At 34.7% G+C, this 26,181-nt stretch overlaps 1 long non-coding RNA gene and 1 pseudogene across 3 annotated transcripts in view; both read right to left on the reverse strand.

The window, feature by feature from the left end:
• LOC128314094 (uncharacterized) overlaps window positions 1-26,181 on the reverse strand; it is a 302,527-nt gene that overhangs the window by 202,877 nt on the left and 73,469 nt on the right. The window lies entirely within an intron of this gene.
• LOC128314093 (3-ketoacyl-CoA thiolase, mitochondrial-like) lies at window positions 13,382-16,409 on the reverse strand (annotated as a pseudogene).

The following is a 26,181-nucleotide window of genomic DNA, read 5'->3' on the forward strand; positions in this document are numbered from 1 at the left end:
GTATGGTATTTCAGACATGGAATGGCTTTGTTATATTTATAGTTAAGAAAACTAAGATCTAGAGAGGTAAGTGAATGGCCACAAATCACGAAGTAATTAGTGACTCAGTTTGAACTAGTCTCTGTTTTCTAACTTACGTGATAAGCACACAGTCCTTCTAGTTATACTTAAATATGTTTTTCAAACTGCTCTCCCCTTCATCATCAATATTACTGCCACATATCAGACCATAATCTTCTCCTATAAAACCTTAATCAACTTAATCTCAAGAGGTCTTCCCACCTCCATTTGTGCTATTTTATAGCTATTAAATATATTGGTATATAATCCCTTTTCCTCCTTCTCATTCTTCAAATTATAATCTTAGATGAGACATTTAGTAAGACCAAAACCAGAAACAATGTATGAAAGGTGATATGTCTAAGTACATATTTTTAAATTCTCTAAACCTCCAGCATAACAAGAGCAAAAGATGAATGATATAACGGAAAAACTATATGCAGTACATGCAGCATATGGCTGATATCCTTAATTTCCAAAGAATCCAATGAAATAAAGAAAGAAGAGGTGATAGAGAAATATGAGAAAGATTTGTCAACTAGATTTTAAAGCAATGGCGACGTGAATGACAATCCCTCTATTCCTTTCTCACCATGTAATCATATCTGGTTGGGTTCAGTTAATCTTTATAAAACCCTATAATGTATGTGCTGTTATTCGAGTTTGTGTTTGAGGACAATGAGTCTCAGAAAGTGATTTTTCAAAGTATGTTCCAGTGAGTTCATGGGTCTGAGACCATATGATTATTCAGGCCAGACCAGGGGTCTGAGATACCTTTAGGTTTTAAGTGGTCAGAGAGCCTGAGATATTGTAGAGATGTTTATAATATATATATATATATTTTTTTTTTTTAAGGATGCCAATTTTTGAAATTCATTGTCCCAAAATGCTTAATTGGATTTGACCTCATTTACTATGCAATTCCATTTCTTTTCGTATGAACACAAAAAGCAAACTTGTAAAATCTACTTTAGCTGAGAAATGGTAACAAATATCAGTTCTAGCATCTAATTTCAGTTTTCTTGAAATTAGAAAGGGTGGTTTCAATGTCCACCACCCAAATTCTGAATGCATACATAAAATTCATTAGGATTATATGAAAATAAAACAATTTATGTGAGAAAAAAATAAGACTAGATACTTGAAGACAAATGGAAACATGTTTTGATTTTTAACAATAATAATTACCTTGATTAACCAAAATAAACAATAAAAAATGTATTTGACTTTGATGGATGAGAAGATGTAATTCTTTCAGTGACATTCCTTATTTAATCATTTATTTTGCCATTTGTTATTTGATTTTTCAAACAGCCATTTCTCATCTTAAAAGAACTTCTAAAAGGATGCAGAAGATCCTGTGTATATATTTGATATTATTTTAACAAAAGTGAACATTGAAAAAGTTTGAAGACATATTTCCTCTTTAAATACTACCTTGTGGACTTTTTTTCTAATCAACCCTAATTTTGCTTTCTATAATAAAGCTTTAAAACTTTTGATCTCTTTCTAAAATTAAGCATCTCTAGGCAAGGTTCATAATTATGCCAGTCTTCAAAATAAAAGTTTTCAAATGTTAACATATCATATCTAACAGAGACCTGTAATTTATTCTGAAACTCTAGCTAATAATCCAAAAGGAATAGAAAAACCATAATGGACTTATTTATCTACATCAGATATTTTAAAATTTAAACACATAATGAAGTAACAATCTCATTTCATCAAGTAAGAAGTATATTCAATTTCATTAGAAATGGACCAGCCACTTAGTATTGCCACTGGCTCAGGCATGCAGAGGAAGTTTAATTTTCTCTTTTGTGTTCTGCGTGACTCCTTCCCCACCTCCTTGCACACCTGGAGTATTATAATCTTGTAAACGCAACATTACATTACATTCCCTCCTCTGTAACTTCTTCTCAATCAAAACAAACACAATAGAAAAGAGAGTTATAAATATTCCCCATGGCAACATTCTTCCAACAGCTTATCGGCTCACTAGGTGTCATACTGTCCAATAATCTCAATGTAAAATATCTTTACAAATGGGTCCTGTAGATTCTTTACACCATGAAAATCATTAGCAAGGATAATTAACTGAACTGTGGTGATGAATAGAGCTGCATTTCTGATCAGTGTAATGAAGAACAGAAGCCACTAATTACAGATACAGAGCCTTGAAGCTGCCGAGAAATGTAATTTAACACTGCTGCCCAGATTCCACACAGCCTAATATAAGTGCACAATTAAAACAATAACATCTTCCCATGGATAATGCTTTTGGGATCATTCCAGGTGTAAGAAAATGGGCCCATCCGCACAAAGTGGCTTGTGATCTAGTAAGTAATGCCTTAAAAAAAAAAAATTAAAGCTGCCTAAATGTTTTGTTATGTACGCTCATCACAACATTGACCTTCTATTGGCTACCATATACTGGTAATTTCTTGGAATTTTCAAAAGTTTATATAGACTTGCATCTTTATATGCACTACAGAAACAGTATAACAAGACTGCATCCACAGAACCACTTAGAATGGTCTGTTCTTTGGATACAAGGAAGGCATTTTTTTCAGCAGATAAAGTAGTAAGTTGTAGAGCAGAATTTCCCAAAACTACATGAGACTCTTGTTAAAATTCCTATTACTGCAAAGTACCCTAGGCAACCAGAATATATTCTAGAAGAGGGGGGCCTGGGATAGTGAGAGCTCCAAATCATTCTTATCAACAGACTAGTCTGGTGCAGTAGAAAGAAATTGAGTTTGGACCTTAACCTTGTTCACTGAATCCCAAATCTGCCATTTAATAGTTGTGTACCCTATTGAAAGTCATTTCTTCTGAGTCGCAAAGATTCTTTTTTTGTAAAATATGGAAATATATCACTTCATTGGGTACATATTACAGGTGTATAAAAATTGTGTATCAGTTCCCTACTTTGTTCTCACCTCTAAGGTTCTTTCCTTTAATACATCTACACAGCCTTACTAACAGTAAGGAAGCTATGAGAACAGCATCTGCTTCACAACTTAAAGCACCTCATAGGGTAGATGTCAGATAATTAGTCTTACTATAAAGAGGAGAGAGTAAATTAAAAAAGACAGCCTTCTATCGTGTGCCTGGACATCGTGTCTGACAATATCAAATGAATGTATCTGCATAGACAGTGGCCTTCTTCCGTCATAGCTTTAGAATCTAATAGCTGGTTTCTCCACTCTCAAGTCAAGAGAATTTTAGCATAAAGTAGGGATTTTCATCCATTATATGAAATATCTTATGATAAAATTCTACTAGTATAAAAAATTCAGAATATGTCAAGTAATATTAAAGATGAAAATTGTTCATCATTCAAGAGTTATCATACACAGTCTCAAATATCCAAACCTTTAGAAACAACTTCTCATTATTTTCATGGGGCACAAGAACATATTTTGGATCCTACTACCATATTTTAGAGTCAGACCAAACAGATAATAATCGTAATAAAATGCTTATCACTGAGTTATGTTTTATGATTATCTTCTGGACTCTGATAAGATTATAACTGATATGCTAAATTCCTAAACATTTTTAATAAGAAGCCATAATGGACAGAAGTTTACTCCTTAAAAAAATGTGATCTTATTCCCCAAAAGTATAGCCTTTATCCCTCACCTGTAATAATATATCTGTTTACTTAACCAATATTTCTTGATGACACATATACAGAACAATTGGGGTAATATAAAGATTATTTCGACACCAAAGAAGTCATAGCTTCTTTAGTTCTACAAGTTATGCATATACATTTTTACAAAAGGGTTCACAGATGAAGAAATATGTAACTACCTATGTGAATTCAGAGGAGGGCTAGATTATATACACATGGGATGACCAGCTGGGGACTGTAACACTTCACAACTTATTTAATGGAGTAGTCAATTCATAGCCAAATGAAAGCTAACAATGCCAAGAGTATTTCACAGTCTTTGATTAATATTTATATAATTTCCTGATGTACCTACCCAATAGTAAAATTAAACTCTCTCCAAAAGGAAGTTAAGCAACCAATTAATAAAAAGTATCTTTAGTTATTTTCAGCTTTTTTTTACTTAATATTTCACAACTTCAACACCAAATCATTTTTATTTGTGTTCTGATAATAAAAATTTAATCTATATAAAGCTGTTTATTATATTGTTCACCTCTTATCAAACTGATTAATTTTCACTCTCATGCAAAAATGTCTTCTTACCATAGGCTTTACTATCTGCATTATTTTTTAATCCTACCATTTGCAAAGAAATGTGGTAACTCAATGAACAAGTATTTTTGAGCACCTACTTTTTGCCAGTCTAGGCCTTTGTGATAAGTTAATGAACAAAGAACCCACAGAGCTTACCTATTACAGGAGAGAGACATGTAATAAATAAACATACAAAAAACCCATATAACCTTAGACAGCAGTAAGTTTGATGGAAAGAGTAAAGGAGATGAAGACTGTGGGAAAGTACAGTGCTAAGTAGAATTATCATGATAGGCCTCCACAGAATAGTCACACATGAGGAAAAATGTAGAAGAGGTGAGGGAAACAACAATCGAAGCACAGAAAAGAGCTGGTGCCAGAACCACAAGGTAAGAGCATATAAAATGTATTGTTAAGGGTGATTTTTAATATCAAATAATAGAAATCAAATCTCAGGGGCACCTGGGTGGCTCAGTTGTTTAAGTGCCCGACTCTTGATTTTGGCTCAGGTCATGATCTCATGGTTTGTGGAATGGAGCTCCTTATAGAGTTCAGTGCTGACAGCATGGAGCCTGCTTGGGATTCTGTCTCTCTTTCTCTGCCCCTCCCCTGCTTACACTTTCTCTCTCTTTCTCTCTCTCAAAATCAATCAATCAATCAATCAATCAATATTAAAACAGACAAAAAAGAAATGAAACCTCTATGTCAGGACCCATGCAAACTATGGCTACAGAGGTTCTAAATTAAATTTATTTTATTAGTTCAGAGCTTTAGGTCTCAAGTCAAAACATACATGTTCATGTCTTTGTTCAATGAATACTATTAACCCTCTTCCACCCTGAAAAGGAATCCACAATTTCCATCCATAAAAAAGCTATTTCTTCACAAGTATCATGAGCCTTTTTTGAAGATGGAAGACAACAAAGAAAAATGATAGGGTGATCACGGCATATCCTGAATTTTGAAACAATACACGAACAGAACTGGAAAACAAAGTGTCCTATTTCAATTTGTTAATAGTCATGATATCCCTTACACAGAACCACTGATATCCCCACCTACCAGCCTTTTTCAGGTATATCCTTTTAAAGAAAGCAAACAAAATGTCAATTTTATAGTTATTCTGCCTTCCTCCTAGGCTTAAAGATTACTGCATGTCTATTTTAAAAAGTATGAAAAGACGAGAAACAATAATACAGTAGTCCCTCCTTATCCATGTTTTTACTTTCTGCAGTTTCATTTACTCATGGTCAACTGTGGTGAGAAGCAGATGATCTTCCTACTGACATTATCATCAGAAAGTCAAGAGTAACCTACCACCTACATTACTCACCTCACTTCATCTCATCAAGTAGGCATTTTATCATCTCACATTATCCCAAGAAGGGTAAGAATAGCACAATAAGGTATTTTCAGAGAAAGGGAGATGACATGAACACAACTTTTATTAGAATGTATTGTTTTAATTGCTTTATTTTATTATTAGTTATTGTTGTTAATCTGCTGTACCTAATTGATAAATAAAACTTTGTCATAGGTATGTATTTATGGAAAAACAACATAGTATATATAGGGTTTGGTACTATCTGCAGTTTCAAGGATCCCCTGAGGAGTCTTGGAATGCATTTCCCATGGATAAGAGGGGACTGCTGCATAAGGTTGAGGGTTGTAAATACTAACAGCAAACCTAGGTACGCAAGGTAAAATAACTGAAGTGGACATAAAGCAAAGCTTTGAGCTTTCGAGAAAACTGTAAACAGAAAGTTTAAGGTTCCATCATTCTCACAATATAATAATAAAAATAAATAAGAGCATTTTCTGCTCTGAGCTTCAGTTCCTTTCTAAAAGTACTATTTTATATATGTCTATCTTACTATTCACCCATGATAATTTATATGTCTATTAAAACAGGGAACACTACAGAGGTCTGACAATAGTTTATTGCTTTTCAAAGGCTAAGAAAAGTATTTTTAAAGATCTATATATTGTAAAAAATGCAAATATGATAACTGTGTCTGGCATATAGTAAATATTCAATAAATGTTAGCACCTTTCTCCATGCCTTAATTTTCTTCACTCATTTTCGTTTTATATATACAACTAATCACACTACTCTTTGGAGATTCCTATGAGGTTTTCCCTTGTGCATTAAAAAATGTGTTGAAATAACATTTGATAGAAATGTTCTATGTTAACATCAATAGTGTACTGCTTATGCCCCTAGGCACAGACATGCAACACCTCTCAGGGACTCATTTATTACCATATCCAATTAGTTTATTTACCATAATTAATTGTTTGCCAGTTTGCTATTTGAAACCTCAAGCTTAAACTGTACAACAAGAAATTTAGAGATACTTGTAGGAACACTGAAAAGCTTAGCTTGAGAAGAATATGAAACCAGCAAGGTATAGATACCTCTTTAGGAGGTAGGAGATAAAAAAGGCATAAAGCTAAAGAGGAGATCATAGTCAAGGCTTCCATACATATGTTGAATCATTATGTTGTATACCTGAAGCCAATATAATGCTAGCTGTCAACTAAATATCAATTAAAAATATTACACAAAGGGAAAAAAAAGTAGTTCACTATCACTACTATGTCCCCACTTCACCCTGTCTGTAATAGAGAAAAGTGTTTAACCCACTAATATTTCAGTTATTAATTGTAGAGAAGCATTTGAGTTTCAGTTGTATACAAAAAGCCAAAACATCTTTTTGAACACCCTATCTCATTCAATAATTGCTTTATATGTTTTATATTTTAAAGGCCTGCGATGTAAAAATATAAAAAGTTTAGAAAATCATGAGAAAGGAAATAATAAAGTCAGGATCAACATTAACAGACAGAAAGGCCTACACTGAAGTCTTGAGCAGGCACAGAGACGTACCAAAATGCCGACTCTAAACTTCCTGATGGCAGAAGAAGTTGGGTTAAAATTTAGAGACACAGTATTTATAAGATTAGGGAAGTGAGAAAGGAGTGGGGGCTGTGTTCCAAAGAGATATACCTTCTACTGATAGCGAGGCCTGAGAAAAATGTCTCCTTTGGGATACTGTAAAGAGGAAGCTGTTCCATACATTGACTGATGTAACACTGACACAATAGAAAAGCTATAACACTGACACAAAAGAAAAGCTAACAAGTTCCTTATGATTGTTTCTTTTAATGTCCATAACATAAGTTAGTGATAAAATGCCCTAGTGCAATTTCAGTAAAAGCAATTTTATCAGGGGCCAAGCATTGACATCCAAGTATATAGATCCCTGGTGGTCTCAAACCCAGATTTAGTCCCTTGAGATCTAAGAGAAAATATAACCTTTTTAGGTGTACAGAGTACATTCATCATGATGGGAAGAATGTCTTCACTCTTTCTAAAATTATAGGATTAAATTTTTTTTTTAAAAGGTAATTCCCCCAATTAAGCTTCAATAGAAATAATGCCATACTTCTATAAACTATGTGAAACAGCATGATGGTTTAATGATCCTTTCTCCAAAAAGGGAATCACCGTGGGAAATTTCTGGTTTGATTTTTTCCTTCCTAAGGCCAGAGCAGTAGTAGCATTTTTATCTGTCCATATTCTCTATCAAGGTTCACTTTGAAGATTTCAAAGGCAATGTTTGGAAAATGAAAATAGCACTCATTTTTATTCCTTTTCAGTTCAGGTCAGCATGTAAAAATGGCAATCCTTTCAATCCCAGAGAAAAATACTTTTAGACAAACTATGTAGGTATTCTTTTTTTTCCAAGAATAAATTAAAAGTAATGTGGAGGAACTATTATAGATAATGCATTGGCACAGTAGGGCACTAAAAACAGAGCAGGTGGAAACCATCATAGTTCTCTACGAATTTAGACTTTGTACATTTAAAATGTGACACATTTAACGGAAGCCTTGAGGGCAACAATAAAATTAAATAATATACTCAAAGGTAAAGATTTTAATTTTTCTTTTAATAACAGTTATTCTACATATTGCCAGAGACTATAAATTAGCAATAGATTTATTTAGGGTACTGATATTTTGCATGAAATATATTCTCCTTATATGAACACAATTCAGTCACAATCTTTTTCCAGTATCAAGGGGATTGCTGCTTTGACAAAAAAAAAAAAAAAAAAAAAAGGAGAACATGAAGATCATATAACACCTAGTAGAGGTTTCCCTGGCAACAAAAATTTCCCATTCATCTTGCAGTTTCAGGGGTTTCATTCAACATCCTATCACCTCACTGAATAGCAGGGTGATGAAGAGGAGGAAAATTATCAGGGGTTATCCTTGAACTAGGGAGTAATGTATTTTAAATAAGGGCCCAGCAATTAGTTTTAGTTAACCTAATGTATGTCCCTGTATATCTTTCCTTTATTATTACTATGTTTTCTTGTTACAAAATCTTTGGAGAGAGAATTCCTTACAGTAAGTTGTTTATTTAAAATTCTCAGATTTGCATTTTATTGCTAACATCGGAATTACTTTTCCAATAACTCTCAGTAGATTAATATGTAAAGTTTTACAAGTTTATATGTTCTTATACACATAACAAATTCCCCAGAATGCTATTAGTACTGTATCATACCACAACTGACTTGACAACATGTAAATCTAAATAAACCTTTTATATTTCATGTATAAAAGCCATTAATATAAATCTTATTGGGTTTCCATAGATATTATCTTAAATAATCTTTATGCTTTCTTAGCAGATTTTCCTGAATGCTTTCTAACTCTACATACATTTAGATTAATCTAATTTGTGTAACTCCTAAGAAAATCTCAGAATCACATTCAAATTCTAGATTTTATAACTAGCCTGGATTTCAGATTCTGAAATCCCAAAGTCTTTGAAAAACAAAACGTTCTCTAATTTAATTTAGGGCAAAATTTGACCTTAATTAACTATGATACTATATATGTAGTCTCTATTAATCACATTTAGTTGGATACTAATAAAATTCACATGCAAATACGTATTCACCCAGGTTTCTCAATGTATATATTACATATGCAATTTATGACCTTTCTGAAATACAAAAAATTCTGACTTTTGTTCCCGTGGGATAGTGGGCCTGGATAGATAAATCACCCTGGACAGATAAGAGCATCAAATGGATAATTTGAATATAAAGTAAGTGGAGTAATTATTTTAACTTCCTACACAAAATAATGAATTATGAATCCATACTAATATAAATAAATCAATAAACGAAGAGAAAGCTCTCCTTACAATAGAAAAATAACATATATAGGTGTACATATATATACAGATTTATATACAATATATTATACTCTATGAAAATAATATAATATATAATTATAATATCAATATATTAATATATAATTTTAGATAATATAAATATACAGCAAAGCACATATTTTTACATACATACATATGTATATATAAAATTATAAAATCAATGGTTGGTAACACTTGTGGGTAAACATTTGATGAGCAGTAAGATATTGACATAATTTCAAAATATCTTTGTACTATTTTTAATAGATTACATAACAAAATACAGTAATTTTAGAGCAGAGAAACCTATTAGATACCACCTTAATGACCAAATTTAGCATCACCAATACCAAGATAAACCAAAATCTTTTTCCTTTCAAACAAGAAAGACAAAGAAAAGCTGAGAAACAAACTTGCCAGATTATAGAAGAAACATGACAGGCGAATGTCATTCCAGATCATAGAATTTTGATAAGGATGACCTCTCATGAAATTTACTCCAGTCAAAATAAATAATCTTGAAAATTATCAAGTGTGTGAAAATAGCGCTAATTTTTAGTGCAAATAAAAAGAAACTCAGTTCTCTCTAAGTAAATGCAACAAAGGGAATTATTTAATGAGGGAAGTTAAAAAGTGCCTTTTCTTTGGCCATTAGCAGCTGGGAATAGTGGAAGGAAAAGAAGCAAATATATGAATATAATGGAGGAAAGTGAGAAACAGTAAAAGAAGAGGAAATACAGGCAGTATGGTGAGGGAAATAAAAGTCTTCTAGAAATAATCAGTCCTAGATATCCAGGAAACAACTTATTGTATTATTGTATAAAACATAGGTTTTAGTCAATAGGAAAAAAAAAGTTTGAAACACTTATATTTAAGAATATTTAAATGACTCATTAGGTATCAAAATGTTTGAAAGCATTAAAAAGTAAAGTAATTTTAAGTAAAAAAAATGCATATTTTATGAGAAACAGACCCTTGATGATTTAAAGAGCCAACACTGGGTCTCAAATATATTTTTCTGATAAGATATTTCTGTTGTGAATGATTTTACAAATTGTTATGTTAGCTTTGTTAAAAAAAAGGGGGGGGGAGAGTCAGGAGATTTTCATTCTGCAAAGAAATGGGAAAAAAATGAGTCTTTAGATGTTACTTCTTCCTCTATATTTTTTGCTATAATGGTATGACCATCCACCAAGCCAAAATTTGAGATTGACTTTGTCCCCAGAATCTCCTCATTAAATCAGTCACTTAGACATGATTAGTCTTTTCATTCACTGCTACATACTTTCCACTACCTTCAACTAACTGAGACATCCTTAGTTCAAAAATTTGTAATTTATCAGGGTGCCTGGATGGCTCAGTCTGTTGAGCGTCCAACTTTGGCTTGGGTCATGATGTCACGGTTCATGAGTTCAAGCCCCACGTCGGGCTCTGTGCTGACACCTCAGAGCCTGGAGCCTGCTTCAGATTCTCTGCCTCCCTCTCTCTCTGCTCCTCCCCTGCTCACACTCTGTCTCACTCTCAAAAATAAATAAACATTAAAAAAAATTGTAATTTATCTAGTGAATTAATTACTTACTTTCTAAATTGTTTTTCTGGACTCTAACTCTACTTCATTCTTATTAATGCATCATCTACATACCTTAATTTTTTTTCTATTATATAAAAGTAAACTGATGCCTTCCTATTGTAGAAATCTCTTCAGTGGCTTTCCACGGTTTGTGTGATAAGGTTCAAATTCACTACCATGGCCTACAGTTTTGAAAAACAAAATTCAAAGTTCATATATATGAAAATTCAGATGCTTGAAATTTCAGTTATCTTATAAGCCTTATAGTCATACATGATCACTGAACAGAGATGATCGGTACTACAAGTATAAAATTGTGTGTTTTGCAATTTTTGGTTTGTACACTATAACAGTAAAAGTTTTTTTATTGAGGATTTAGGAAGAAGATATATAAAGTATAATAAAGAGAAAGGAAAGAAGAAAAGAGGAAATATGTACTAATGCATGCTCATTTTAACAAATAACACCATGGAAGATCTAAACTTTCTTTGTATGATTATTAAGATTAATTATCTGAACAATAATTTTCACGAGGTTGTTATATTAGCACTCAAGTTACATATATGTCTAATCATGAGCATAAACATTTCAAAAATTCCATTCTACATTTTTGTAGCTAAACGTATTTTTCTAATATATTTTTATTCACACCATGCCCTTCAATATAGAAACAGATACTGATGTCCACATTTATTTAGGTCTTTCCTCAGCCTTAGCGACTCATGTGTCTTATTGTTAGCTCAGTGAGCTGGCACTAGCTTTGCACCTCGGGATGTTTACTCTGGCTAATTTAGCCACTGAACTTGTGATGTCTAGTGTTTGGCAATAAAGTCCCAGTTGGAGTTTCTAACCAACAGCGGTTTGCATTTAGTTTCTGAATCTCTGTTTTACAATCTTAGTACCTTCCCTTCCAATCTCATGAAGACAATTGCTCCTAGCGATACCTGAACCTGAAATGAACTGAAAATATTTTACAGCTTTTCAACTTGCCAGCAGTAGAAGAAAAATTCATACCAATCCCAGCACTCTGAACAGCTGTTGCTATAAGGTGATGCTGCTAAAAAATCCCAAAATAGAACAGGCAAATACCATCCCTGCGAGGGTTCTACTATGTTTTGGAGATCTCCAGCTGGAAACTTAATTGTAATTTAAACAGAGCATACAGAAACAGCTTTCCTGAATCTCTTCACCATACTTTTATTGAATCAGATAATTTAATCAATAAGTCACAATACACTCTAATGTGGTACTAAGTAATATTCTAGGAGCAGAGAAATTTGATCTTTGCTGCCTATTATTTCCATCTTCCTGCACTACACTCCTCTAGGATTTAGATAATATATTTCTCCATTCTAATCAAGTCTTTAAATACTTGCAATCTATTTCCTTTCTTGTGTTAATGCTCATCAGCCAAAGACAGTTAGGAACACACCTGGGTTTATTCTTGTTTGCAGCAAGAAAGGCAGGGAGAAATGCGCAATGTCTTGGTAAGAAGGTGTATTAGAGTTCTCAAGAGAAGCAGAACCAAAAGGACAAAGAGGACATGGAGACAGACATAAAAGTGGATTATAGAACTGGCTCAGGCAATAATGAGGCCAAGAAGTCCCACAATCAGCCATCTGCACATCTGCAAGCTAGAGAACCAGAAAGCCAGTGGTGTAATTCAGTGCAAATCAGAAGGCCTAAGAACCAGAAAAGGCAGGTGGTGTAAATCCTGGTGAGAGTCCAAAGGCCTGAGGACCAGGAATGCCCACTGTATGAGGGAGAAGATGTCCCAGCTCACGGGGCGGGGGGGACATTTATCCTTCCTCTGCCTTTTTGTTATATTCAGGCCCTCAAAAGATTGGAGGATGCTAACCCACACTAGGGAGAGTTCTCTGCTTTACTCAGTTCACAAACTAAAATGCTAATCTCTTCCAGAAACACCCTAAGAGACACACCCAGAAATAATATTTTACCAGCTATCTGGATATCTGTTAGCCCAAACAGGTTGACACATAAAATTAACTATCATAGAAGGTATGATAAAGAGCCTATTACAGGGGCATCTGGGTTGCTCCATCAGTTAAGTGTCCAACTCTTGATTTTGGCTCAGATTGTGATCTCACCATTGGTGAGACTGAGTCCTTCATCGCGCTCTGCCTTGACAACACAGAGCCTACTTGGGGTGCTCTCTCCTCCCTCTCTCTGCCCCTCCCCTGCTTACTCTCTCACCACCCCCCCCCAAATAAACATTTCGTTTAAAAAAAGAGCCTATTACACAATTTAGGTTTTGATTATTTGGTGAAGAGTTTAAGGAAGCAGGACTTTGTCCTGGCTTGTCTACTATCTAGAGGTGGGGACAATTCAATAATTGAGTATCTCAAAGAATCTTATGTATTGAAAGGATAGACTAAAGAGAGGCTAATAATATAATTAATTTTAAGCAGCAGCAATTGCTCATATTAACCAGGGAAGGGTTATACTTGGTATCTTGTGGCTTGGACCATGCTTCACCTATGTTCACACATGGTAATAAAGTGGTCTCATTTTTGTCTTTATCCATTATGGTTTCAGAATGGTCTTACCTAATTTTGAGATTCCATGAAAAAATTTATGTTCAACAAGAGACTCAAAGACCTATAAGTTCCAGGTTAGCTTCTAGCACCACCAAGGCCTGGCTGAAAGTATCAGGCCAGGTCCAATATGTCTAGGGCTTACTGTTTCTTACTTGTTTCTATTAAAGAATGTTAATACAATGTTAAATAGTAAAGTATAAAATGTAAAAAAATAAAAAAAAATTGAGAATTCCCCATAGAGGTATTTATTCATTGATTGATTTATGTTTTTACTTACTTTTGGAAGTTAAGGCAAAATTTATTCAATTTCCTTTCAATCATATCATCTAAAGCATGTATTTTTTATGGCAAGGATACGATTTCTTTTAGGGCCTTCTACAATTATATTTTAGTTCAGAAATGCATATTTGACAGTTACAAATTAGAGAAAACATTTCTGGCCTGAGCCCTTATCCAGGATGAGTACATCTTTACCTGTTTTTATGTGGCCTAGCCAAGTAAAGTACCAGAGGGCCTTGGCGGTATCCTTATTCTCCTCAGGCTGTCCTCTGAATGATGAGCACCTTGGCCACTCCTCCAAAGCAAGCTGATCTGGCAGCATGTTTTCCACTATCACATCTTAATTCATGAACCAGGTATGCAATAATCTATATCTGGATCCTTGCAATGGCTGACTCAAAGCAATGGCTCTTCTATTGGTTTTACTTGGGTCTAGATCTTGTTGACTGTCACGTACTGGAGAACAAAAGCTTCATTCACCTCTACCAAATCCATGTCCTTAAGATTCAGTCTTTTTTTTAATTTTTTTATTTACTGCCGCACTGATAGTAGAGAGAAGGCCAATATCCATGATAGAGGAATCACATCCAGACACAAAATAGCCCATAATTCTTGCCAGTCATGTGAAGCTATGTTTTTTTGTTGTTGTTGTTGTTTTGTTTTTTTTCCTTACCAGCAACTTCACTGGCTATGAAAGTGCCAGACATTCCCAATGTATTCCTTGAAGTGAGGGTCCCTTCTTTCTTGAATACTACAGGAAGTTTATTTAACTGTTTCAGGCTTGTTTGGGGCCCAGTACGCTCAGCTACTTGCACTGCCTATATTCCCTTCTCTGTCTTCACCTCAGTTGGTAACATCTCATTATTAAAGTAACCGGCATCATTAGCAGCTTTTCCCCTCTGCTGTGATTACAGGGCATATTTGTTACATTCTTCTTTGCCACTTTTATGTTTTGCAGCAAAACTCTCGGCAGTAATTCCCATGGGAAATCGGACATGTTGCTCTGTTAATGTTGCTCACAATGAAACTTCCAGCTTAAAAGCATTTCCAAAGTTGGTTCTAAAATGCGCATTTCTGACACAGTAGGGAACCTGGCTTATATTTTTGGATCCTCCATACAATACGACTTTAGCTTCTTAAATACAAATTTCCTGACATTGATTCACAATGGACTGAAAAACAGAGCTACAAAGCCCATTAACAGGGAGGGCTGAGGTATCTTTGAGATTCCCACAGTCAAACCAACATGCCTTGCCAAGTATGCAGTGTCTGAAGAACTATTTGCCAATTTATTATAAAGCATGCAATTCAAATGCAGACAAATGGAAGACATACTTTTAGCAAGGTATTGAGAGGTGGGGAGTGGGGGTTCTATGCTCTTCTGGGCACACCACCATCTAGCAGCTTTTATTTGTTAACCAACCTCGAATCTCTGATTCATTCATTTCTCATTCATATCAGAACGACTTGCAAAACAATGAAATTAATCTTTAATAGAATTTTTTAATTCTCAAGTGTCATTTGAGGCAGCAACAGTTGTAGGTAATTTTAACATGTCTCTAAACTCTTGGCAAATAGAAGTTCAGTCTCTCCTACCCTATTATTATTTGCACTTGGAATTTTCTCTCTTTTTTAATGTTTATTTATTTTTGAGAGAGAGAAAGAGCACATGCGCTGAGAAGGGGCAGAAAGAGGGAGAAAGAAGATCCAAAGTGGGGTCCTCACTGACAGCAAAGAGCCCCATGCAGGTCTCAAACTCATGAACTGCAAAATCATGACCTGAGCCAACGTTGGATGGTTAACTGACTGAGCCACCCAGGCGCCCTGCGCTTGGAAATTTCTATATATTTAGTTTCTAAGTAAGGACAATTCTGACTTAGAGGAATAAAGACATGTGTTTAAAATACTGAGATCAAGTATATCTTTCAGTGCCATCACCATGTTATACTTAACAAGATCTATATTTTATGCCAAATTCATAACAGGAACCTCCATAATAGGAACCATCTTATCTTACTTGATTGAGGTAATTGTTTGGCCAGTTAATTGAAGAAGTAATGTAGAGTAGGAAGTACAAACAAAAAATGTACACACACCTTAAAACTTTAGTTCAAATTAAAAACATATGCAGCTACTGGATGATGAGTGGAGAAACCCTTTTCTGTAGTTTGCTGATTTGTGTTTCATCTTTTTACAGAAAAAGACATCCTAAGACCTCATCTGCAATATCTAGCAATGGTTTCATGAGGAGAAGTAAGAGGTCCAGAAGACAGGTGCTTACTAGGCATGGTAGTTTAGGCAGTACATTTTCAAAAGGGGATTGAAACGTCCAGTCAACTGCAAAGATTATTTATGTGAAGATACATTGAGAGCTTCTGTGTGTTCTGTAAAATGAAGACACAGTCTTCATAATTAGTAAGGATCTTCTTTATCATCTGAAAGGGGTGATAATTATTTGTAAGTATGTAAAAGTTTTATGCCCTACATGTTAATGCCTATTCGTTAGATAGGAGGTGTTGTAATTCTTGTTTTTCCCCTATATCTCCTTTCCTGAAGACACTACTGCAAAGTAGTTTGGAAAATTAAGAATAGAAAACAGAATTCTCAACAGCAGTTGGCTGTTTAGTTGGCTAAACATACAGTTGGCCAAAATGTATTTATAACTTATTTTTTTAGAAAATATAGACAATAAGGTTATCAATCTATTTATCGATATCTATATAATCTATAGGTAATCTATCTATATGTATGCATTAAACATATAACATACATATGTATATACATGTATATGTATGTTTTCCCCACAAACACCAATGATATATTGACATTCATCCTACTTATTAGCTATGCCGTCAGTCAAAAAAGCTACGACTGCTCTCTAATGGCATCTGGCAGAAGTAAACCAAGATTAGAGGATAAAGTGATCGGTCAGGCCTCCAAGCCAATCTGTGCAGCTTTCAATTCCAACGAATCAGTGACACCTGCATGTGGTAATCATTCTCTGGTTACAAGTGCTGGCAGAAACAAGAGACCTGTTTTTCAAGCTAGAGCAAAATGAGCTAAATATAAATGTGAAAATCCTCTTCACAGTAAAATTGTAATCCTATTTTTTAAAGGAGGAAATAGCAGAGCTGTCTTATTCACATTTTCAATTATTTTGTAGCAAGGTAGATTAAGCTTAAGCACACCAATGAAGGACAGATAACCATGGTGGGGATGTTATCTTCCAGCGTCCATGATAGGGATTCAGACTCTTGTCCACTAGTATCTTGCCGTGGGGCTTCAAACTGCTGTGCTGGTACTCGCTACACCAGTATCCTTTTTAGTTACTTGTTAGAGATGTGTGAACCTTTCATCTTGTGAAACTTGCCAACCTCAGGAATATTTTATGAGTTACCAGCTTTGCAACTTTTGCAGAATACATTCGAACATCACTTTTACAGGCAACAGGACTACAAATGTTTCTCCAAAGATTAAAAAAAAAAAAAGGTATATAAAAAAAGAAACCTTGGAAAGATAACCATGGAAAGACAGTATTTTTCCATTGTTTCCCAGTGAACTCTCCTGTTTTTTTGTTCTTTTTTTTTTTCTAACTGGAAGTCAGACCCTGACTAAGGGGTCAGCAGACCTTTGGTCTCATTCTCAATCCACTCTTTCTCGAGAAAAGCAAAACCATTATAGGTAATGAGCTTCTCCCATTTTTTTACCAGTCATTTATCTGTAATTCTTAGGTAAAATAAGATACTATTTAATAATTTAGTATTTTTATTTTCCCTCTTTTCCAACCAATTATTCCTATCTAATCTTTTAACAAATTCTCAGTATTTACTTACTAAATGATGAAATATGCCAAAGTTTTTTAAATAAACTTTCAAAGATCCTATAAAAAATGCACTATTCTTTTTTCAAACGTCCACAGTAGTACATTGTTATTTTTAACCAAAAATAATGCCTGTGGAACCCCAGAAGGCATTACGGACAGCTGGATGTTAGATCTAATGAATAGGGCAAGCCTGGCTTTAGATCTTGAATTAAACTGCTCTGAAAATTTGACCTAACTAGTTCAGTGAGAAAGAGTAAAACTGATTTGAGGAACACATTCTTGGGAGCAGACCTATACAACTGGCCTCGCTCGTGAAGAAAAAAAAAAAAAAAAGGAAACGAATAGTTATAGAACATCTAGTACATTTCTCAGTGTCAGGGTCTCAGTGTCACAGTTATTTTTATTTGCTGCCTTATATCCATTCTCCCTCTAGAGATTATTTAAGGTCAGTTTATGAAGTCTCCATGGGAATTTGCCCCTGGATTGTTCTGGAGAGGGGGTATACATGACTTAAGCCAAACAGCATATTGAATGGTGAATATCCAAAATCTATCTATTCAGAATAAATCTCAGAAATTTGGAGGATTTATACAAAATATTTCCTTTGTTTCTCCTAAACTAAGAATTTAGGAGCTGCAGCCATCTTGATACCAGGAAGAGAGTCTGAGGGTAATTGCTCCAATTTACTGGAAACAAACTTGAGATAAGGTCAGAAAGAAACCAAGATCTGGAATATTGTTTAAGCCACCGCATCAAGCCTGATCATAAGTTGTTCCCTATGTTCACAGACTTTCATCTAATCAAGCACTGGCCATGGAAGGCATAGCACAGTTTACTGAACCATATGGTAAACCAAGGGGCCAGCAGAAGCAACAGCATCTAAAACTTCCCACTCCCCACAGAATGGAAAATGTAGCACTCTTAACTTGCTTCTGTTAGAGCACATGACATTTTATGGGCATGCTGTCTTGAAAGGGAAATGTTGCTTGTTCTGTCTGGAAGGTGGAAACAGATAAATGAGTTATTGCTGCTCAACTTTCAGATATATCACCACTTAAAGTGAGGACGATATTCACTGCAATATGTCTCAAGCGTTACTAGATAAGACGATGCCTTAAACTGGATGAAACCATGGTTTACACTGAAAACACAAATTAGAGGTTTAACCACCCAATTAGAGGTTGTATAGGTTAGTTGTATAGGTTATAACTTACTTTAAAGTAACTACTCAAAAGTATGGCCCTTAAAAATGATAAATCTGGGAAAAGCCTAAACCAGATTAGATGCTAGGCTAATAAGCATAAACTATGACGGCCCTGGAAAATCCATAAGAGAGGAATGGTCTAGCTATGAGGAATAATAAAAATGAAGGATGAGTGAGGTACATACAATTACCTGTGACCTTCAGCTAGTATGTAAAAAAATATGACTTTTTAGTCAATAAACGTTCTTCTGTGGAATATCATGTACCACTAAGATACATCTTATTATTAAAGAGATAACCAGAATAAAATTTCTTAGCCTAAAATAACACACATTCATTAATGGAGAAAGACATGTTCACAGATGGCTACAACACAAACATTACAAAATAAGGTACAGGCCAAGTTATAATAAGCGGGCAGGATATTGACTACTTTTCTTTGGGGAGTTGGGAAAGAAAGTAACCAAAAAAGCTTCAAAAAAACAGTACAATTTGAGCTGCATAGCAATGGAAAAACAGCTATTTAACAGGCAACTAAGAAAAAGAAAAGACTAGTCTCGAGTAAGGGAATAGAAGACAGGGAAGCATGAGGTCTAAAAGGACATCGTGTATTTAATACTGTGCAAATCATTTAGTATAACGGAAAGTACCAACACACTTGTCATAAGTGAGATTGTGGAGAGTTTTCTTGCGGGTATATAGTTTAGGTAAAATAATCACACAGCTAATATTTATAAACCACCTCACAGTTCACCAAATAATTTCACGTGCACCACTTTATAACCCTGCTACTCTGGTAAAGATGTCAAAAAGTGGCTTAGAAACTTCAGGTTAATTTTCTTATGAAAACATTAAAACATTAAATCCTTCTAATAATTTTTCTATTATCACCAAGATAAAATTACTAAGAATGATGCAGAGAGAAATTTTAGTGAATAAATATGCCACATCTTTTCTGAGTCCATTCCTTGGTAGTTTTTCAGCAAATCTGTTGGTATGTTAGGATTTCTAAGATCTCAATAAACTTATAATGGTTCGTTTATATAGGTGAACTTAATAAAAGATTTAAAAATTTTCAATGTAAAACTGATTTAAATTCTGGGAGCCAAGGGGGGTATATTTTATTAAAACTGGGGAGGGGGGGAGAACAATAGGAAATAAATTCTCTAAGGACTTAAGGAACATTTTATTCCTCTTTATGCAGTAGAGCAGTTTCCACTTTTAGTGTTCATCTTTAAAATATAGAAGCAACCTCACCATGCAAATTTTATGCATAGAACCAAAAGATGAACAACTTTCACTGATCCCCACTGGTATGCCCAGAGTCATGAGAGCCCTTTCATTTAATTAAACCAAATGAAATTCTAAAATAAATTTAGAAACACCTTCAAAATAATCGAGGTGTGCACTTCTCTCTAAACCCTCTGCCTGCCAATTTTTCTCTTTAGTTAGGCAAGCATTTACATTATGTCATTAAAATCCTTCTTTTTTACTTAATAGAAAATTTTCAATCCAGAGATAGATATTTTTACCCAAGCACAACATATTCTGTTTTCTTATAATGACCTACTGTTCTAATTACTTATTTAGCTTATGGTGTAGTTTGTTTTTATTCTAATGCATGGTATTAATGGTTGATATTTTAAATGTCTGCACCATTAAGTATATAATGAATTACATCATTTCCCCCCTACGCTTGCAAATGAGTTAAATAGAAAGGAAACACTTAGCACTATTTATGATCTATACAGATATGTAGCATAGTGTGGAAATTTGATAACACCCTACTTTTTAGTTCTGTTAGTTTGCTGCACTGCCATAACAAAGTATGAAAAACTGTGTGCCTTAACCAACAGAAAGTTTTTGTCTCACGGTCTGCAGGCTAGAACTCCAAGATCAGCGCGTTAGGAAGGCTGGCTCCTACTAAGGGCTGTAAGGGAGCCTCACAGCCCATATCGCTCACCTAGGTCTGGTGGTCTACACACAGTCACTAGTGTTCCTTAGCTTGTACATGCATTCCCTGACTGCTGCCTTCATCTTCCCTGGGGTTCTGTGTGTGTGTGGGTGTGTGTGCATGTGTGTGTGTGTGTCTGTCTGTCTGTCTGTCTCTATGTTCAAATCCCACCCTGCTTTTTGAAAGGTACGGTCATATTGGGTTAGAGCTCACTTTAATGAACTCATCTTAACTTGATCATCTGCAAAGACTCTATTTCTAAATAAGGCAAATACATAGGCACTGTGGTTTAGAATGCCAACATCTTTTTTGCTATTCAACCCATAACAATGACTGAGTTTTGAAATGCTTTTCCTTAAGCATACCGAGAAAATGCTTAACTATGAGTCAAAATATCTGTGTTTAAATCCGTCCCTCTCGATCATGAAGGAATGCTTTCTTCATGAAAGCATTCCTTCATGAAGGAATGATTTCTTCACATTCTAAGATTTCACAAATATACTTTGGTAGTCAGGCTCTGCTTTATCTTATCTGTATCACATTGAAGACAAATGTCAAGGAAGAAAAGACTGGAATGAAAACTTATAAAAGGGACTTAAGAAGCAGAAGTATTAAGAAAATAAATGAAGGGTGCCTAGGTGGCTCAGTTGGTTAAGTGTCTGACTCTTGGTTTCAGCTCAGGTCATGATCTCACAGTTTTGCAATTCCAAACCCCATGTGGGGCTCTGTGCTGGCAGTGTGGAGCCTACTCAGGATTCTCTCTCTCCCTCTCTCTCTACCCGCCCCCACTCGTGCTGTCTCTATCTCTCTCAAAAAAAGTAAATAAACTAAAAAAAAAAATGACATGAAATAAAATTATGAAATTAAATCAAGAAATAAAAGGCGTCCCCTCCAAAAGTGGTTGAAATGGAATAGTGGCAAGGGAAATCCAACTTATGATTGGATTTGCTGAAGATAAAGAAACAATTCATGGGGAGCCTGTGACTCAGTCGGTTGCATGTCTGGCTCTTGGCTTCGGCTCAGGTCATGATCCTGTGGGTTCATAGGTTCAAGCCCAGTGTTGGGCTCTGTGCTGGCAGTGGGGAGCCTGCTTGGGTACTTGGGATCCCCTCTCTCTGTCTCTCTCTGCCCTTCCCCTGCTCATGTACTCTCTCTCTCTCAAAATAAAAATAAAAATAAATAAACTTAAAAATAAAAAGAATTAATGAAGTCTCAGTTCCTGTTTCTGCCCTCTGAGGGACACTAGAAGCAATGACAATCAAGTAACAATCACAGCCATATCACAGCCAGACCTTCCTTGCTTTCTAAATAGTAACTCTTCAATAATAGAAACTAGGACTTTTTGCAGAAATGCCTGATTCCACGTTAGAGCAGGGAAAGTAAATGAACCTGGATAATCTTGTTATTTGTGAATGAATGTAAGGAAGTACTCAAACTAAGACACATAAAAGGACACAAAAACCAACTTGAAGTAGCTCCAGTGGCCAAATATGGTTCAATTCAGCATCAAATTAAATGATGGTAAATATTATAACCTCTTAAGTATATCAATCTATTACATAATTTTAATAATATTTTATAGGTCTATATTTATATGAAAAGCCCTTTTTACAGCTGAGGGTCAAGTAATAAAATAGAAGGAATAAAAATATCCAAAAAGTCACCATTTGGCAACTATCAACATTCATGCAGGCAAAACTCATAAATGGATACGAGAAGTATTAAGTGACATACTGAAGTGTCACAAAATATTTATATCATCTCAGTATAACTCTTCACAAGATAATGAACAAACATGACAGGAGCAACATCATAAAGTGATCAAGTTAACATAACCAGTAATGAAACGCATCAATACCGTGTGCTAACTGGCACAGGTATTGAGGACATCATAACATCATTTCTGTGGTATTCCTGACAAAATATCCATAACCTAATCCGGACACATCAAACAACCAAAGAGAAATGCATTTTATGAAAAATTACTGACATAACCTCTAAAAAAATAATAATGTCCCAAAATAAAAGAGACTCAGGATATGATAACTGAAAGCAATACATGATCCAGGATTTTCTTCTGATTTGAATGGATGATTCAGACAGTTGCCAAAACCTGAATAATGTCTTCAAATTACATAAAAATCAGTTAATTGCTTAAAGTTGTTAAGTGTGCTATATACTCAATGAGGTACTTAGAGAAAAAGAGATATAACATCAGTAATTTATTCCTGAACATGAGAAAGGGGAAGGGGGGGAAATCTGGGTGAAGAATATATGAGAATTTTTGTACTATTCTTGCAACTTTCTGTATGTCTGAAATGATTTTAAAATTAAAAGTTACAAGTTAGTAATTTTACCTTGTATATTGTAGATAGCAGGACGTGAAAAGAAAACGAAGGTGTTATTCTTGAATTAGGGGAAGGAAATAGGAGGTACTTGTAACTGAAAAACAACAGGGGGGATACAGGAGAGTATCAGTACCACTTGGACATGGAACAGATGGGAATACTGGACATGGAACAGATGGGAATACTAGACAGGACAGAACAGAACAGCGGCAGCAGATGCAGAATCTCCAGGGTTCCAGGATCCAAACTATCTGCGTTAAATTCAAGTGCATTTACTAGCTGTATGTACTCAGGGGATTTACTTTTCAATCTAGTTCCCCTTATCTATACAAAAGAGATGCTCGATTTTAGTCCATGCATTGATCATAGTGAAAATGAAATCAATTAAGCCTGCTTCATAGGTAATATTCTAGGGATATCATGCCAAAATATCACAGACAAGGAGGCTTAAACAAAAGAAATTTATTTTATCACAGTTCTCAAGGATGGAAGTTCAAAATCAAGGTGACAGCAGATTTGCTTTCTGCTGAGGCCTCTCTTCAGCTTGAAGAGGGCCATCTTCTCACCATCTTTCCCTAGGTATATGCATCCCTGGTGTCTGTTCTTATAAGGACACCAGACAGGGGCACCTGGGTGGCTCAGTCGGTTAAGCACCTGATTCTTGGTTTTGGCTCAGGTCATGATCTCACTCTTGGTGAGATCAAGCCCTATGTCAGGCTCTGAACTGACAGCGGGGAGCCTGCTTTGGATTCTCTCTGACCCTCTCTCTCGGCCCTTCCCTCTCTCAAAATTAATAAACATTTTTTTAATGACACCAGTCATTTTGCTTTAGGGTCCCATTCTTATGACTTCATTTCACCTTAATTACCTCTTTAAAGACCCAATCTCCAAATACACTTACAGTGACAGTTAGGGCTTCAACATACAAATTTTAGAGGGACATGGTTCAGTCCACAACAGGTATTAAGTATTAGTAAAGATCCACAAATGATATTTGGACCATGATTTAGCAAAACATAATGCCCCAAATGGAAAAACTGAATTTGTGTTCAAATGAATAAAAGTTGTATTTATTATGCAGTTTAAAGGTCTGAGAATAAATACATTGTGAAGCAATTTATAGTTCCTCTGCCTAGAACCTAACTTCAGTATGAACATGACTTTTTCAAACTACACTCAAAGCTTTGACAGGTGGTCCACAGTGTCATTCAATCTAATGTTGGGTTCCAAAAACTCATATTGTTTCAACTGTCAGTAATAAAATCAAATAAATGTTACCTTAAGCACTTTTGTCTGGCTTCAAAATATGACATTATGCTTAAAGTTTCCTGTGAAGGCAAAAGAAATGACTGAATACTTTTTTGCTCATTCTACATTGTGCAGTCAAGGGGAATACTGGGTATCACCACATTATCTATTTGCAGTTGATATCCTAAGGGAGATAAATTAAACACACTGAAATATTTTTCACAGAAAGGATTTTTCATATTTATATCATTTTTGATAGAAAGATCATTTTCAAAGTAATTATATTACAATATTTTGATATTGCTATAGATTTAAAATCCAATATTTTATTAAACTGCCAGGAATTATTAAGAATTTCTGCTCTTCCAAGTAATATCAATGGTTAATAAACTGTATTTAGCCAATGATGCTATAGAAAGGAATTTTAACTGAAAAGATGAATGTGTGTGTACATACAGTATAAATACGCATATACATATACACATATGTGTATATGTGTATATATATGTGTATACACACACACACACACACACACACACATATATATGTGTGTGTGTGTGTGTGTGCCAAAAAGCATCAAAATTGTAGGATCCCTTATTTTTCTCAATTGAATAATGAAGTCAGTGATTGATTTAAGTTCTCTGTATATCAGGTTTAGCATGCTTTATCCTCCTCAACTTAACCTTTAATTCACAAGCAGTCCCTTTATTCCTCACATATTAAAAGAGCTCATTTACTTCCTTTGTTCTCTATGATTTTTATTGTGTTTTCCATTTAGCCTTATCAGTTTTGAACACTTGGTGCATTTCCATCTGTATCTTTTTCTATCCCAATTATTTTCAACAAAACAGACACGCATATTTTGTCTGCTTAGTTTGACCTTTGACATAGGTAAATACCATTTCTGAAACGTCATGATAAGACAGGGAAAACATAAAGAATTGGACATTTTGTAGGTTGAGTTTTTTCAAAGAAGAGCCATTGCTCCATTGTGAAAGACACACAAGAGAGTAAGAAGAGGGCACATGCAAATAACTGATAGTTTGCAAAAGGCAATCCTCGAGGGTTCCATGTTAATCTTTGAAACCTAGGTTTTGTCTTTAGTTCAATTTTTTCAAAGTATGTTCATGCTAAGATTCTTTGGTCTTATAAAAGGTTTTCCTCATGTGTCTCTTTCATTTTGTCAACATTCACCTCAGGTTTCAAAATCGGTTGATGCCCCGCTATTTGCCAACACTTGCAGTTAAAAGAGAAATTTGATTTGTTATATTTTATCTGTGTGTCTGGGAGAATCCATCTGATATTATTCACATTACACTCCAGATTAAATTTCATCAAAATGCCACAGACACTTTACTGATTAATATACTAAAATTACTACCTTTCAGAGTGTATTCTAATTCCAGAAAGACTGTTACCAAAATTTCCAGTAGAAATTTGTGTGAAACACATTTCAATGACTCAATCTGTGTACCTTCTATGGAATATTTTGTGAAAAAATAAAACATCTGTGATTGACGTCTTTATTTTTAGATGGTGTTTCCAGCACTTTATCTGAATTACATATATTCAGAAAAATGTTGAGAATATTTTCTTACATACACACAAGTCAAGTATGGTACTCTAATCTGGGTTATGCAGCTAAATCCTAATACTAATTATCATATTTCAAAATATTTTGA

This window comes from Acinonyx jubatus, chromosome C1, assembly GCF_027475565.1.
Source record: "Acinonyx jubatus isolate Ajub_Pintada_27869175 chromosome C1, VMU_Ajub_asm_v1.0, whole genome shotgun sequence".
NCBI classification, from domain to species: domain Eukaryota; kingdom Metazoa; phylum Chordata; class Mammalia; order Carnivora; family Felidae; genus Acinonyx; species Acinonyx jubatus.